This window comes from Coenobita brevimanus, chromosome 63, assembly GCF_032717465.1.
Source record: "Coenobita brevimanus isolate Jiangsu-jjx chromosome 63, ASM3271746v2, whole genome shotgun sequence".
In the NCBI taxonomy this organism is placed as follows: domain Eukaryota; kingdom Metazoa; phylum Arthropoda; class Malacostraca; order Decapoda; family Coenobitidae; genus Coenobita; species Coenobita brevimanus.
The window spans coordinates 1,194,509-1,210,749 of record NC_137016.1 but is presented as its reverse complement, the minus strand read 5'-3'; positions in this window follow the sequence as shown (position 1 = coordinate 1,210,749).

Genomic DNA, 16,241 nt, shown 5'->3' with positions numbered 1-16,241 from the left:
TTAGCCCCTCCAGTCCAGCAGGGTATTTTTCATTTTATGCTGCCTATCTCCATACATTTTTGTCTAATTTTGGAGATTCGAACTGGAAAGGTTAGAGACAGTCTTCAATGAACTCTACTCTCTCTCTCTCTCTCTCTCTCTCTCTCTCTCTCTCTCTATCTATCTATCTATCTGTCTATCTGTCTATCTCTATCCCTATCTCTATCTCTCCATCTCTCATCTCTATCTGTCTCTTTGTCTGTCTCTGTCTCTGTCTCTGTCTGTCTGTCTCTGTCTCTCTCTCTCTCTCTCTCTCTCTCTCTCTCTCCCTCTCCCTCTCTCACTTGGCCCAGAGTTTCGTCCTTTTACAGTCCATTTCACGTAATTCAGTAGCAGAGAATTAGCACTTCTTCATGACCAGCATCCTAATCCTGTGTCAGTCTCTTGTTTCATCACGGCATTCAAGACTGTGAGACTGCAATTTTAGGCCAAGTTAAAGAGATTTTAAAGATGGCAATTTTAGGCCAAGTTAGAGTAAAAAGTGTATAGCTTTCTCCCCAAACTGAGGACAATCGTCTTGGATTGAATGAGAAGAGGGGGAAAATTAAGTCACCGGATCAAAGGTGTTAAGGTCAGCCTGCATGTCTGAGAAGCGTGACTGTCTTGGTTGCACTTGATACACAGGTTGGTCCATATATATATAACGCTATTCCTCCACTCCGTTAGGTGATTTCTCATTTGTTCAGGGGACGGCCTAGTAAGCTCAATCAGTGTTGAACCTGCGCCTCTAATTTATTTCCCATTTCCACTGCACCACCCACACCCACACCAGCAGACCGAGCCGGCCCCGCAACACAACATCAGATGAGTGAGTAGTGGAACATTATTTATATACGGGCCATCCTGTGTTCAACGTTACACCCGCCACTCCCCTGGAATCTGGAGTGAGAGCACTGGAAATTTGGATGTTGAGGAGTATGTGAGGGGTGTGGAGATGATTATGGTACTCGTATAAGTTGAGATCTGTGGCATTTGTGGTTTTTGTTTTTGCCCCACCTCGGTGTAAACTCGGTGGATTGCAGGCTGAAGTTACCCTTGACCTGCAGTCTGCCATGTTCCTTTCAGGGGACAGCGAAGATGGTGAGGAACGCGGGGTGATAATGATGTGCCACCAGGTGAAGAAGTCCCCCTCCAACCCTAGGTGTAGAGTAAGGTTGTCTTGATGAAAATGATAGGGGGGTGTGTGCCTCTCCATGATCCTAACTGTAAAGGAAATGAATGTGACTAGCGTGGCGAATGGGATGTGCGCGATTGTCTAAAGGTAAAAAGTTGTGAAGGGGCAAGTATATGGCAAACAAACACATAAGGAAGCGAGACGAGTGTAATGAGAAGGCAAAGGATGAAATATGAATGGTAATGTACGTATGAAGGGACGAGACGAGAGAAATGAAGCAAAAAGGAACGAAATGGCAGTGCACGTATGAGGAAACGAGACAAGAGCAATGAGGAAACAAAAAGGGATCAAGTATAAATGGCATGGAAATGCACGTCTGAGGATGAGAGACAAGAGAAATGATGCAAAGGGGTGAGCTATGAATGACAGTGCACATTACGAGGGTTGCATCCATTGAACATGTCAATCAGTGACTTCTTCCTCAGAGATACATGTGACTAGAATATCTTAATTATAAGAATATACACATTAGCATGGATGGTTTAGCTGATGGAAGTGAGAATTTCGAAGTTTTACGATGAATGACTGGACTTAATGATATATTTTATTAGCCACGCTGAAGTTAGTTTCTCCTAGTTTTGTTTTCTGTTCCTGTTTTTGTATTTTGATACATTACACCATTGAAAATGTAATAGAAAAATAGTTAAGACCATGATAATTAGTGCTGCAGCAATAATATGCTTCAAAATGACCTTTCCAGGATTATACGCTGGACACTATTGAGTCACTGAGCCGACACTGCAGGGAACTGAATTCCATGTGCTTCTTGGATCACTACGGACACGTTGTATGCTACTTGTTTGGGGTGTCATTAACCCTTGTCACGCATGACTTGCTGCAGAGATTCATAAGGGACGGCGAGGACTTTCGGAAGCAATTTGTGCCACGGTTTCCAAATTTAAAAGTGCTACATTTGCAAGACCTAGAAATTGACGAACACCTAAGACACTGTCTTCAAGTTCTAGTTTTGGTGCTGCAGCCTAAACTTGTGTTTATAGGTAAAGATACAGTTCTCAATCTGCATGACGTGACATACTTTAGAAAAGCCTGGGCTGCACTCCACGGCAGTGACCCTGCCTTGGCAGTGTTACCGCTCACTCGCGTTGGCCTCGAGACAACGCTGTGCTATCACATCAACTCACTGGAGTCATTTGCAATGATGATCCCCCTTGCCAACCTGACGTCCGTAGAGTTGACGTTGTGGGATGCCCAGATGGATTGGTTCGTAAGTCTCATCCGTAAGTTAGCCTCCAGTAACATCAAAACCATGGTAATCAACATCCTGCCCCTGGAGGATTTATCATGCTTAAGCTTTCTGAAACACTTCAGGATGATGGTAGGGGATTGTTCACTTGATACAGTTCACAACCTCCTTGATTGCTGCCCCGGTCTCACCACCCTAATCATCGACCCGCCTCTCATCTCTTCACAAAATCAAGATGAAGTGGCCACGAACCTCCCTGCAACCCAGCACAGAGTCCGCTATGGTACACACGGGCTCACTCTGCTACGCTTCAACGCTATAAGTGCTGCACCAATGGACGAAATGGAGGTAAATGCCAACCCCTTCTCAATGCCAATCCCCCCTCATTGCCAACTCCTCCTCAGTGCCAACCCTTCCTCAGTGCCCTCCCCCCTCAGTGCCATTCCCCGCCTCAGTGCCCTCCCCCCTCAGTGCCATCCCCACCTCAGTGCCATCCCCACCTCAGTGCCAACCCTCCCTCATTACCAACCCTCCCTCATTGCCAACCCTCCCTCAGTGCCATCCCTCCCTCAGTGCCATTTCCCCCCTCAGTACCATCCCCACCTCAGTGCCATCCTCCCACCTTAGTGCCATCCCCGCCCCCCTCAGTACCTGGCTGTGTCTGTCGTCCACACATGTACTGGGTGGCTCGTAATTAGCTTACCACTAAAAACTCACATGGCAGAATCTTTTGTGTGGCGGGGACGGCTTAGTTGGCCAGTGTGGGTGTGGTTGTGGCAGTGGCAGCAGAAACTGTAAAATGCAGGGTAGACACTAGTAACACTGAATGAGCCGTCCCCATTACACGAGAGATCACCTGGAGGAGTGGATGTGGAGAGTTGTATATGGGCCACCCTGTACGTCTGCAGTATTGTTTAAAGCGTTAGTTGGCAGCAATGGCCTTTTATGTACAGTCGATCAACAAAGTATCGCTCAGGTGAGGTCTGATGATGTCCTAGATGGTCATTGTAATTGTGATACTCCAAGGTGATTAATATCTTATCAGAATCTGTATTAAATAAGCATTGACTATATCCCTTTCACTTCAGGTTGGCTAACATAACCCTCTCTCCCTCCTAAATGCTGAGATGTACCAATAAATTAACATTCAAATGGTTCTGGTCTCAAAGTGCTGTGGTAGGAATATAAAGCTGTAGTATTTTCCTTTTCTGCCGATGAGTTACGTTAGATAAGCTTCAAACCGATGATAATCTGGGCTAAGTTAGTATAAAAGAGCTATAGGAAATATTAAACCAGCGTTGTGTGTGGCATCCAAAGATTTTTAACGTAAGGTAGAATTGTCTGGGTCTTTGTAATTGTCTGTGGTCTCGAACTGATTTGTGGGCACCGATACTTTTTTGGTCGACTGTACGCTGTCAAGGTCTTTTTTTTTTTTTTTTTTTTTTTATCATATCACTGTTATTCATCCTACTTATTTTCTTAATTTTCTCCATTATGATAAGCAGTTAAAGCCATTCAGTCCTGCAGCTCTTAATTTCCTTTGGTGATAAGCAAATTAAACTTATAGTCCTACAACAGTTTATTTTATTCTTGCACTCTCCAGACGATTTTGTTCAAGTTGTAGAGGCAATTGTTGAACTGGGTTGGTTGTACAGGAGTCTGCACAAACTCTTCCTATATCAAGGCTCTTTCATGAGCAAAATCGTCCGGAGGCGGGAAGAGTAAACTATAAACTACGCCATCGTACTAAAGGAATTATTAGTACAACCCTTTGTATGTTATGTCAGACGTTTATATTGGGTAATTGAATACAGAGGCCCCAGAATAATATTAGTATCTATCTGTGAATTGATTTAGTGGAACATGATACTTGTTTTCATTTCATTGTAATTCATCCACAATTACACCACATTACGAAAACTACATCTTTATCGTTTCAGTGTAACTGGTCCGTGTGTTAAAAACTAGTGACATGCCGTGGCCTCTTCTCCGCAGGGACGGCTGCACTCCCCTTAATAATGATTTCTTTCAGCTGATCAAGTGTGCGAAGCTTGTTCTTATATCCATTCCCCTCACTGCCAGGAAAGGAAATACCCGGAGTTAAATCAAATGTAAAAGTTAGAGGCTCGTTACTGGGTACTGCATAATCCCACGTTCAAAATTGTATATTAAAAATGACCGAAAATTTCTGAAATGCAGTATATAAATGACAAACTAAAATTTCTAAGAAGAGATTCATTTAAATCAGTTAATTTACGGATATGTTAGTGTTGTCCTGGGGCCTCAGTAATGGATAACACGGTATATACTAGAAATGCTGTCCCGACTTCTTTCGAGAATACTAATTATTACTGATAATTGAACGTTACATGTGCTGGAATAGTATTTAAACTTAATGTAAAGTTATGACACTTTAATATTGTTCCAGAATAAATACTACATAGCTGCAAAAGGGCTGCTGGATAGCAAGAGATTTAGCGGTAATAAAAACAATATTACTTTATGATTGTTAATATAGTTATTTATTAGTCAGTCTCAAATATTACAAAAAAAATCATCCATGACTCTAAAGAGCCAAAGAGCGTGGGTTTGTTTTTATGGCTGTTCTGCGTTGCTGAGTTCAAAGGTTATATTCTGCATTTAATGAAGTTAGGTCGTTCAAGTTGATGTATTTTGCTTTTTATCCTTAAAGTAAGCAAATAATTAAGTCCTTCAAGTTGATGAAGTGTTTTGCCTTTTTCCATTTAGTCATCAAATAATCAAGAGAAGCTGATGATATACTTGGCTTCTTGTTCATATTACCAGACGATTGTATTCAACTTAGGAAGATTCTACACGGTACGCAGTTAAGAGGTGAACGAAGTCTATATTAAATTCTCCATGTTGATTAAGTGTCCCAGAGAGATTTCAGTCGTTTCAGGCTAGTTACATTAAAGTGATAACGGCGCATTTGACCTTAAGGGTTTAAATAAAGAAAGGTCTTGTAAATCTACGCACTTTCCCTACACAACTTCCTCCATTATCTCATGAGCCACGTAAATAATCCATAATCTCTCCCACAGAACGTCCTTCACCACCTCATCATCCACATAATCTCTCTATTCCCACAGAACAACCTCCACTATATCATAAACCACGTACAAAAGCCACAGAATTTCCTCCACCATATCATAAGCCACATAGATAACCCATAATCTCTCCCCGACAGATCTACCTCCACTGCCTCTCACACACACCTCGTAAAATCTAAGCCATAATCTTTCCCGCCCCCAGAACTTCCTCGAAACTCTACTGCCCCGCCTGACAAACCTGAACCGCCTGTGCATAGGAACGTGGTTGGGGCAGCCGGGTTACTATGGCTCAGGTTCCCTCGTCACTGTCTTTGCTAAGGTGGTCAAACATGCCAACACCTTTGACATGCCCCTTCTCACTCAACTCCATCAGGTACACGTGCTTCTGTCTGTGTCTGCGCCTGTCTGTCTCTGCGCCTGTGTGAGTGTGAGGTCTGTGTCTGTCTCTTTGTGTGTCTGTTTGTTTGTCTTTGTGTCTGTCTCTGTGACTGTCTTTGTATCTTTTTTTTTTATGCGAGGAAGAAGGAACCAAAGGGCATGACCTCGCAATAACAGTTGCTTCCAAGAGAAAAACAAAATACTATAGAGAGCCAAATTCAAGATCCGATCATTTCGAGATGCCTGGACACACTGTTTGAAAGACTGGAGATCATAGGCAGCAGGAAATATTGACAGAGGGAGACAGGTCCAGAGTTGACCTGTTGCATAAATGAAGGACTGGGAGTAACGGTTAACTCTTGCATTAGAGAGTTGGACAGAAAAGGGATGAGAGTTTGCTGCTAGACAGGTGCTACGCGCCCGTCGTGGAGGTGGAGGAATGCATGCAGACAGTTCAGAGGAGCAATGACCATTGAAGTAGCGATAGAAAAGAGATAAAGATGCAACAGTTCGGCGAAGGGACAGAGGTTGAGGGGAGTCAGTAAGAGGAGGAGAGTTAATGAGACGAAAAGCCTTTGACTCCACCCTATTGAGAAGAGCTGTATGTGGGGAGCCTCCCCACACATGATAGTTGTACTCCACACAGGGGCGGATAAAACCTCTGTATAGAGTCATCAATTGTGCAGGGGTAAAGAAAGAATGGAGTCGGCTTAGCACACCCAATCTCTTGGAAGCAGATTTTACAAGAGATGTAATATGATCTCTCCAAGATAAGTCCCGAGTAAATGAAACCCCAAGCATGTTCAAGGATGATGCAGGATTAAGCTGACTATTATTAAACATTAGTGGGTATACCTGTGGAAGATTTTGTCGGGTTGATAGGTGTAAGAACTGAGTCTTAGATGCATTATAGACAACCATATTATTTTTACCCCAGTCAGAGATACGAGCCAAGTCAGACATTAGGTGTGCCATAGCCTCATCCCTTGTTTGTTGAAGTAACTGTTGAGATGGGCGTTGCGGGAACTGAATGAAAAGGTGAAGGGTGGAGTCATCACCGTATGAGTGGATAGGGTTAGATGTACAGCTTAGAAGGTCATTGATGAATTAAAGGAAGAGAGTTGGTGATAGGACAGAGCCCTGAGGAACACCACTGTTGATAGATCTAGGAGAAGAACGATGGCCGTCTACAACAGCGGCTATAGAACGACCAGAAAGGAAGCCAGCGATGAAGGCACAGATAGAAGGATAGAAACTGTAAGAGGGTAGTTTGGAAATTAAAGGTCTGTCGATGTCTGTTTGTCTTTGTGTTTGTCTGTCTTTGTGCCTGTCTGTCTGTTTTTTTGTCTGTCAGTCTTTGTCTGTCTGTCTTTGTGTGTGTCTTTGTGTGTGTGTGTGTCTGTCTTTGTGTGTCTGTCTGTCTTTGTGTGTGTGTGTCTGTCTTTGTGTGTGTCTGTCTGTCTTTGTGTGTGTCTGTCTTTGTGTGTGTCTGTCTGTCTTTGTGTGTGTCTGTCTTTGTGTGTGTGTGTCTGTCTTTGTGTGTGTGTGTCTGTCTTTGTGTGTGTCTGTCTGTCTTTGTGTGTGTCTGTCTGTCTTTGTGTGTGTCTCTTTGTGTGTGTCTGTCTGTCTTTGTGTGTGTCTGTCTGTCTTTGTGTGTGTCTGTCTGTCTTTGTGTGTGTCTGTCTGTCTTTGTGTGTGTCTGTCTGTCTTTGTGTGTGTCTGTCTGTCTTTGTGTGTGTCTGTCTGTCTTTGTGTGTGTCTGTCTGTCTTTGTGTGTGTCTGTCTGTCTTTATGTGTGTCTGTCTTTGTGTCTGTCAGTCTTTGTGTCTGTCAGTCTTTGTCTGTCTGTCTTTGTGTGTGTCTTTGTGTGTGTCTTTGTGTGTGTCTTTGTGTGTGTCTGTCTTTGTGTATGTCTGTGTATATCTGTCTTTGTGTATGTCTGTCTTTGTGTATGTCTGTGTATGTCCCTCTTTGTGTCTGTCTTTCTTTGTCTGTGTCTGTCTTTGTGTATGTCTTTGTGTATGTCTATGTCTGTCTGTCTTTGTGTGTGTGTCTGTCTTTGTGTGTGTCTGTCTTTGTGTGTGTCTGTCTTTGTGTGTGTCTGTCTTTGTGTGTGTCTGTCTTTGTGTGTGTGTCTGTCTTTGTGTGTGTGTCTGTCTTTGTGTGTGTGTCTGTCTTTGTGTGTGTCTGTCTTTGTGTATGTCTGTTTTTGTGTATGTCTGCCTCTCTGTCTTTGTCTGTCTGTCTCTGTCTTTGTGTCTGTCCGTCTTTGTGCCTGCCTGCCTGTCTTTGTGTGTCTGTGTCCCGGTATGTTTATGTCTGGGTGTGTCTAGGTCTGGGTCTGTGTGTCTGGGTCTGGATCTGTCTGTCTGTCTGGGTCTGAATCTGTCTGTCTGGGTCTGTCTGGGTCTGGGGTGTCTGTCTGGGTCTGGGTCTGTCTGGGTCTGGGGGTGTCTGTCTGTCTGTGTCTGTGTCTGGGTCTGTCTGTCTCCTCATCTGGGTCTGTCTGTCTGTCTCTGGGTCTGTGTGTCTTTGTCTGTCTCCTTGTGTGTCTGTGTCTGTGTGTCTGCATCTGTCTGTGTCTGCATCTGTCTGTGTCTACGTCTGTCTGTGTCTGCGTCTGTCTGAGTCTGTTTGTGCTTCCGTCTGCATCTGTGAATGTTCCTGTGTACGCATTTTTCTGTCTGTGTCTGAGTCTTTGTCTGTCTCTGCGTCTGTCCCTTTGTCTGTGTCCCTTTGTCTGTGTCCCTTTGTCTGTGTCCCTTTGTCTGTGTCCCTTTGTCTGTGTCCCTTTGTCTGCGTCTCGTTGTCTGCTTATTTGTCTCTGTGTCCGTGGCTTAATACCTGCAGGTGGCGGATTTTGTCAGTGTGTTTGTTAAGGTGGCTGCGAGATACTTTCTGAGGGGGCAGGGTGGTAAGTTGAGGAAAAGTATGAGTATGTATGAGGGTCTTGCCTGGCACTGTATAAATGAGACAGGCTCAAAAAAGTGCCGGTATCATTGTAGAGTCATGTGCCTGATGATGTAAAAGAATTCATAGCACCTTTCCTTACCTATTTATATTACCATCTACATCTTAAATTATTCTCTTGTTTGTTATTCATGTAGGTTAAATACGGACATAATTAGCATTGGTGACACACGGGAGGATATCAGTGCAATAGGAAACATAAGTTGCTACGGAATATATTGTTTGTGAGACAGTGTGTTGGATGCGTTTGGTATTTCATCCAAAGAAAGGCGATATACCAACAATCCATCCAGCTCCTTTCACCTATTACCTGTCCAACAGTAGATCTCCCTAGATTCCAGTGCAACTATATTTCCATGAGTTAAGTGCGAGTCGTATTCGACTCCATCCACTATCAGTCCAACCATTCGTCTTCCTCGATCGTCAGTCACCATGTCTCCCTGTTCTCCTATGCAGCTGTGTCTCCATGATCTGGGTACGTTTGGTAGTATGGCCTGTGGAGGTATGCACAACCGCGATGTGTGCGACTCACTGATCAGTCTCATCCAATTGCTGCCCTCACTCCACTGCCTCACCCTGCCCGTCATCAAGGAACTGGCGCCCCTCCTCAGACACTTCAGGCACTCCGACACTGAGATCAGACACGACTGCTGGATTGAGGAGTCCTATTGGTTTGAGTAGCAATGTGTTCCCCCCGAAAACATCCCACCTCCCAATGGGATTTCATGGCATTTATCCAGTAAGGACGATGGGTTTTAGCGCCGCAGGAGTGACTGGTATGTTTTTAGCATATAGGAGGATTTGGCTGCCTCAAGAAACGGTGTCGAATGAATGCCCAAAATTAAAAATGAAAAAATAAAAAAATGTTGCTTGGTAGGTGTGAGATGAAATGAGAGTCAACCCTTCCATTATGGTGATACTTTTTTACATTGTACTCAGGCTACCTCCCGAAGATTTTATTCAGCTGATGGAAGACCGTAGTGAAGGGATTTAGAGAGCTATCATGCACCCATTCACAACGACGATTAATTATTATTCTAGCTCTCACCAGACAATTTTTTAAATATTTTTTCACAATAACTAGTCTTAAGGTACTGGTGGATCCAGACTTTTATTTAGCTCAGATTTTTTATTGAGGAGTTTTTGTATATATTCATCAGTTCCTTCAGTGATAGGGTGCTCTCCTAATGTGAATATAATCATCTGGTAGGAGCGAAAGTAAAGCTTAAATCGTCTCCTTGGGTTTGAAGGGTTAAAAAGCAACATCACTATCCTCACTGCGATGGGAAATATGGAGTAAGAGCAGGCATAAGGCGTGAGGGGGATGAAAAGGAGAGAGAAGAGGGAAGGACTGATGAAAACCTGGACTGGGAAGAAGTATGTAGTGATTAGTAAAGAGAAGGATGTGGTGGTGGAGGGTGGTGAGGCAAACTGGGATAAGGGATGAGGGGAGGGGGAAGAACGGGGCTAGTGAAAATTGGCCAGAGAAGGGATGAGATAAGGAAGGTGTATATAGAGAGGACGGGAGAAGAGGAATCGTTGGAGGACGGAGGAAGGAAGATTAGCAGGGTGGAAGTAGTTACTGGGTGGTCTCCAGTGATAATGTATGGAGCTCCACTGATTAGTTTAATATTTTTAATGTTTGCATGTAACGTATAAGAATTTCAAATTAGTTTTTACTGTAATGACCTTCTGGAGGACGGGAAGGAAGATTGGCAGGTTGGAAAGTTACTGGCTAGTCATTCCTCCATTGGAACTCTTCTGATTATTTTACTGTTTTAATGTTTTTATGTGAAGCCTAAGAGCAACACTGATTATATTTGTTTTGAATGACTTTTTGATGTGATATATCAAGGAACTTCTACACAAATTAATTGCAGGATTAATTAATTTCTCACGTTAAGGAAATCACTGTTTTTACGACTTTCCATATGACTATACTGCACAGTGAAGTGTAATAAAAATACTTTGACCTGGCAAGTGTTCTTTAGCCACCAACCATTGGAAGTCTTTCTGAAAATATATCGGTTATCATAACGCAATACTTCATCTTTTGTAACCAGATACTAAGACTGGCCATGGTGCAGCTGTTATTTATGGCATGGAGGCTTAGCCAGATACCAAAACAAACAAACAAACAGAAAACGTACTAGATTGAAACCGTTTGGAAAGAGACAGCAGTTGTATAACAAGACTTAAAATAGTTGTAGATTATCAGCTTGACTCTGGATCTTAATGGCAAATTTTCCAGCCTAAAAACTACAATCGATTAGTTACCAGGTTGTAGTCACTTCATGTACGGCAGTAACTTCCAGTCTCGACTGTAGCCAGCCGCCTACATTATATGCGAACTTCATCTTTATTTTGTCAGTCTGCTATTCGCCCAATTCCTGGGTTGCCATTCACTTACCCTGGTCGTCCGTATCTTATCTTTTATACGAAGGACGTGATCTCCCCATGACCATTTCTCCTTTTTAACTGGCGATTTTGTCCCGTACTTCTATCTGTAGTGGACTAGTGGTATTCAAGTCGGAGATGAAGACCACATGCACGTAACTGTTCGAACTCTGAAGACGTGGCTGGAGGTTTTTCTGTCCTGTGAGGGAGGTGAGAGGAGGCAACGAACTAGACCAGTGAGGGGCGGTAAGGGAATGCATGAGATAAGGAAGCCATGGAGAGAGGGAAGAGCTGAAGGGGAGGGAAGAGTAATCGCGTGGATATAGTAACTGGGTAGTCATTCCTCTACTGACCCTGTGGTTGCCTGACCATATTCCATTTTATGATCTTGAACCCAGGAAATTCACTAATTATTTTCACGTAATTTTTCATTCGTGCGGTGTACGCTGTGGACCTGTTTATTAAAGAGTGAGACGAGTATACATAAATATTTTAGAGATGCAGAAATTCCCTAACATAATCTGCTTTTATTCTTCTCATGGTGTCTGTTCCCGTGACAGGTCAAGGGTCGCATCTTGCAGCTGGATAAATTTCGTGCTTTTGATCCCATAATTATTGGTCACTGTACTGTCAAGATTTAATCCCCCCAGTCCAGTGGCGTACTTTGCAGGAGAAACAACTGGAGAGTTAAGATGTACTTTTAATGAACTCCTTTACTACCAGACAATTCTCCAAGCGAAATATAATTTTGTGAAAGCAAAAATCAAATAAAAATGAATTAAAAATAAAGAAAGGCGTTGTCCTTCTCCATGGATTAAGAAAGCAAGAAAGGTCACAGCATTTTATATTTTCGTTTATATATTTTTATTCACATTTCAGGTTGTCAGAGGTTACAGTTTTTTATCCAATGGCTGTATGCGATTATGATGGTGATGAAATAATGATGATGATGGTGATGGTGATGATGATGATGGTGATGATGATCTGATGGTTATGGTGATTGATGGTGATAATGATGGTTGATGATTTGATGAGAGTCTGATGATCTTTAGGAGAATTACTGACTGATGAATATGGTGGCTGATGTTTTGTGATGATAAAAGCTGATAATGGCAGGTAATGATTATGATTGGCTTGAATATTTAGTCTAATGATAGTGATAGGATGACTAATTGACAGATGGTTATTGGGGATGGTGGTGGTGGTGGTGATAAAGGGTGATGCAAGAGCTGTTATTGATGGTGATGGTGATGATGATGATGATGATGATAAAAATTCGGCGGTAATGGCTGATGGCTGAGGATGACCAAATAATTAGGGAGATACGGAAGGAAGGGGAGAGTGAAGAGAAACGGAGCTATGACGACTGAAGGGAAACAAAAAAAGTTTAAGGCAATAGCGAAAACTGTTTATGTGGAGACGAGAAAAGTTATGATTAAAAGAGTGAGTGAGAGAGTGAGAGAGTGGCTGAGTGAGTGAGTGAGAGAGAGAGAGAGAGAGAGTGAGAGAGTGGCTGAGTGAGTGAGTGAGAGAGAGAGAGAGAGAGAGAGAGAGAGAGAGAGAGAGAGAGAGTGGGAATTTCACCTAACCCATTCAGCCCGAGGTCATCTTTATAATATTCCTGCAATCTCCAGACAACTTGATTCAGCTTTAGATCAGCGTTTCGAACTGGAGAGGTTAGGCACAGAGGCGTTCATAAGAAAGGGTACACATCTACCAGTTTTGTTTGCTGTAGTGTCTAATGCTGGTTATACATGAAACTCTTGACCTCACTGCGTGGTGCATTGATGATCAGTGCACCAGGGAGTAAGCGAAAGAGTTCCACATCTCACCAGCAGCGGCCACGACAGAAGAAAATACGACCAACTGTGAATCCCTATTTACAAACGCGACTATGAAGCCTCCATTCACCCATTCACTGTCAGGCTCTTGTAAACTGAATTAAATCTTCGGTTAGCAGCAAGAACAACACTTTAAAAATGCCCCTGATTTGAACTGATTAAATTTGTTGAGTGCGTTTTTCAGGTACTGGCCATTTTTAACAATGTCACAGCATTGTATATATGCTGATTTTCCTACTGTTGTCAGTACACAAACAGAGAACAATTCCTATTGAACAAGCCCTAATACAATATACTGTATTTCGTAGTCGCCAGTCTAATATACATTTTTAAATCAACTCTGGAACTGTCTTCCTTTTTGTCTTTCCCTCTGTTTTTTATGGTCTGTGAAACTCAGTACGCCCAGGCATCTTAAAACAAGTGACTCTTGTTTTTGAGCGTCCTTGAGACTGGTCAACTTTACAAGGTTCTGTCTTTTGATTATTTTTGCCATAAAGAATAATCATAGAGTCAAAATCAAGCAAGCTTTTGGAACATTACTTGATGTCTGGGAACGGACAGAAATTAGTTGGAGACCGGGAGAAAATGCAGAATAATGAAAATAAGTCAAGAGAAATGTATGAACAGGGAGAGAAAACAAAGGAAAAAAAAGCATTGCTAAGAGAATATGAGGACCATGAGAAAAGGGAAAGAATATATGGGACGGGGAGACAAAGCATAGAAATAAAGCCAAGAGAAATGCGTGGAAAACGAGAGAAAGCAAAACAAATAGTGTTAACATGAGAAATGTGTGGACAGGAGGAGAAAGCATATTAAGGAATATAATAACGCCTAAGGAAACGTGCGGACCCAAACCCGTGTGTTGTGTGGAGGCGGCTGGTGGTGGGGTGGGGTTTCAAAATTTCTTCCTCCAGGCAAATAGAATTCATTGTATCTTAACTTCTTCACTACGATGACGATTTTCCCTGCTGGAAAGAGACGCCTTCGCCTGGTAGCACTGAAATTATAACCGCGCTGTTCCTCTGCCGGGTTATACAAACGTCCCTCAACTTCCTTCCTGTCCCCGAAAGGAGGATGGTAGACTGCCAGACAAGGGCAGCTTCAGCCAGCAGTCCACCGGGTTCACAATTAAGATGAACCTGAGGCTATAACAACGACTACTACTCCGGGTCACGTTTTTTTTTCAGTGTATTTTAGCTGCTGTCAGGTGATTTTGTTACTTGGGAAATGCCCCTCACACAGGAGGAGTATATCAAGGCTATATCTAATATCTCCAGTTTGGAAAATCTCCCCCAACCTTAATATAACCGTTTGAAAATGGCAAGAATAAATCAAAAGGTCATCCCGGTCACAATGGGTCAGTATGCAAGTGGAAAAGCTATTGTATTTATCATAGGGAGGTCCTCTCGCATGAAGACGTAAAAAAAAAAAAAAAAATCTGAATTTTCTTTAAATTGGTCTACAATCGTCATCTTTCAATCTTCATTCCTGAGTTTTAAGAAGAGATTAACACAAGAAAATAGGGCTAGTCACGAGGAAGTGCTAGCGAAAGGATGTAGAGTCGAAGTTTTTTTTTTTTTTCTGTCAATGAGCTACCTGAAAAAAAGCTGCAAAGGGGCAAATAGCTGAGCCAAGTTAAGGTGAAAGGACTATATATTTTCATTTTCATTCGGCTGAAAGTATCGCTAGTTCATCTGCTACCAGAAACCTATTTTACTCCATTAAATAAAGCTATCCTGGAGTAAAGGGCGAGCAATGATCTTTATTACTCTCTTCCCACGACTTTACTGTGTTCTATTTGCTTCTTACAGTGTTTTTTTTTTTACGCTTTACAAGGAAACAATCGAGCTGAAGAGATTTAACACACTTTTGGCCTCAGTTGTTTACTTATATTTGTTGCTTGGAAAAATCTGTGTTGTGCATAGACCTCAGTTTGTTCTTGCTGTCACCAAACTATTTTGTTAAGAAATACCTTTTAGAAGTACCAGTTTATAGGCTGCTTTGATAGGGGATACGTTTTTTCTTCTTATTTAACACGACTTTGTCAATATGTGTGTATATTATGTTTTTTTTATTGTGGCTGTGTTCTTGCTCAGTGGGTGACAGAAAATGTTTGTGGAATTTTTGTCCTGTTAATCTCAACCAGTTTGTTTGGCTTTGTTGTTACGCGTGTGTCAGTGGTTGTGTTTCCATGAGAATTTAATTGTGCGTGTGTGTGTGTGTGCGTGTGTGTGTGTGTGTGTGTGTGTGTGTGTGTGTGTGTGTGTGTGTGTGTGTGTAGGTAAAAATGAACATATTGGTGTGGGTGAAGGTGTGGGTGTCGGTGTGCGTGTAGGTGAAGGTGGAGGTGTGGGTGTGGGTGCAGGTGTGGGTGTGGATGTAAGCGAAGGTGAGGGTGAGGATGCGGTCGTGGGTGAAGGTGAAGATGTGGATAAAGTTGGAGGTATTGATGTGGGTGTGGGTGTGGGTGTGGGTGTAGGCGAAGATGAATGTTTGGGTTTGAGTTAGATTTGAGTGTGGGTTCAGGTGAGGGTGAAGGTGTGTGTGGGTGTGAATGGTAGCGGAAGGGGGAGTGTTAACGATAGGAAGGTAAGGCTGGGTTGGGGGAGTGTTGGTTTTGAGCTCCCTAAGGCTTCAGCACATGGAACACTGGACTCATTCGTTCATAATAAGTAGGCCAGGGAAAACAGCAACTACCCATCTCAAACGTAGTTTTTCTGGTTGTAACTCACTATGACCCAGGTAGTGATGCAGGCGGCCGAGGATTGCACCCTTTCTTGTAATTATTTCCCCTGATGTCACTCACCTTCACTCCTTAGCACTATCAGACCAACGACTTTTTTCACTGTATTCATGATTCCACCAGACGATTTTACTGAACTAAGGAAAAGTTTCTCGTACATAAGAGGACAGTGAAGGATCTCTCTAACTCGTCATGTCGAAAAGTCTATCCTAATTCAAACAAACTCGTCTGGAAACTAGAGAATAATCCGATAAACTTCCATATTATTAAATGGGTAAACCAGAGCCATATCTTTTCATTTCTCTGGTATTGTTGTTCCTCCCGTAGCTTACCGCCACAGCTGCTTTTCCACATTTAATTTTCCCGGCATTTGTTTCTCCACGTTTGCGTTTCTATATTTCTCCACATCTATGTGTTCCTCCCT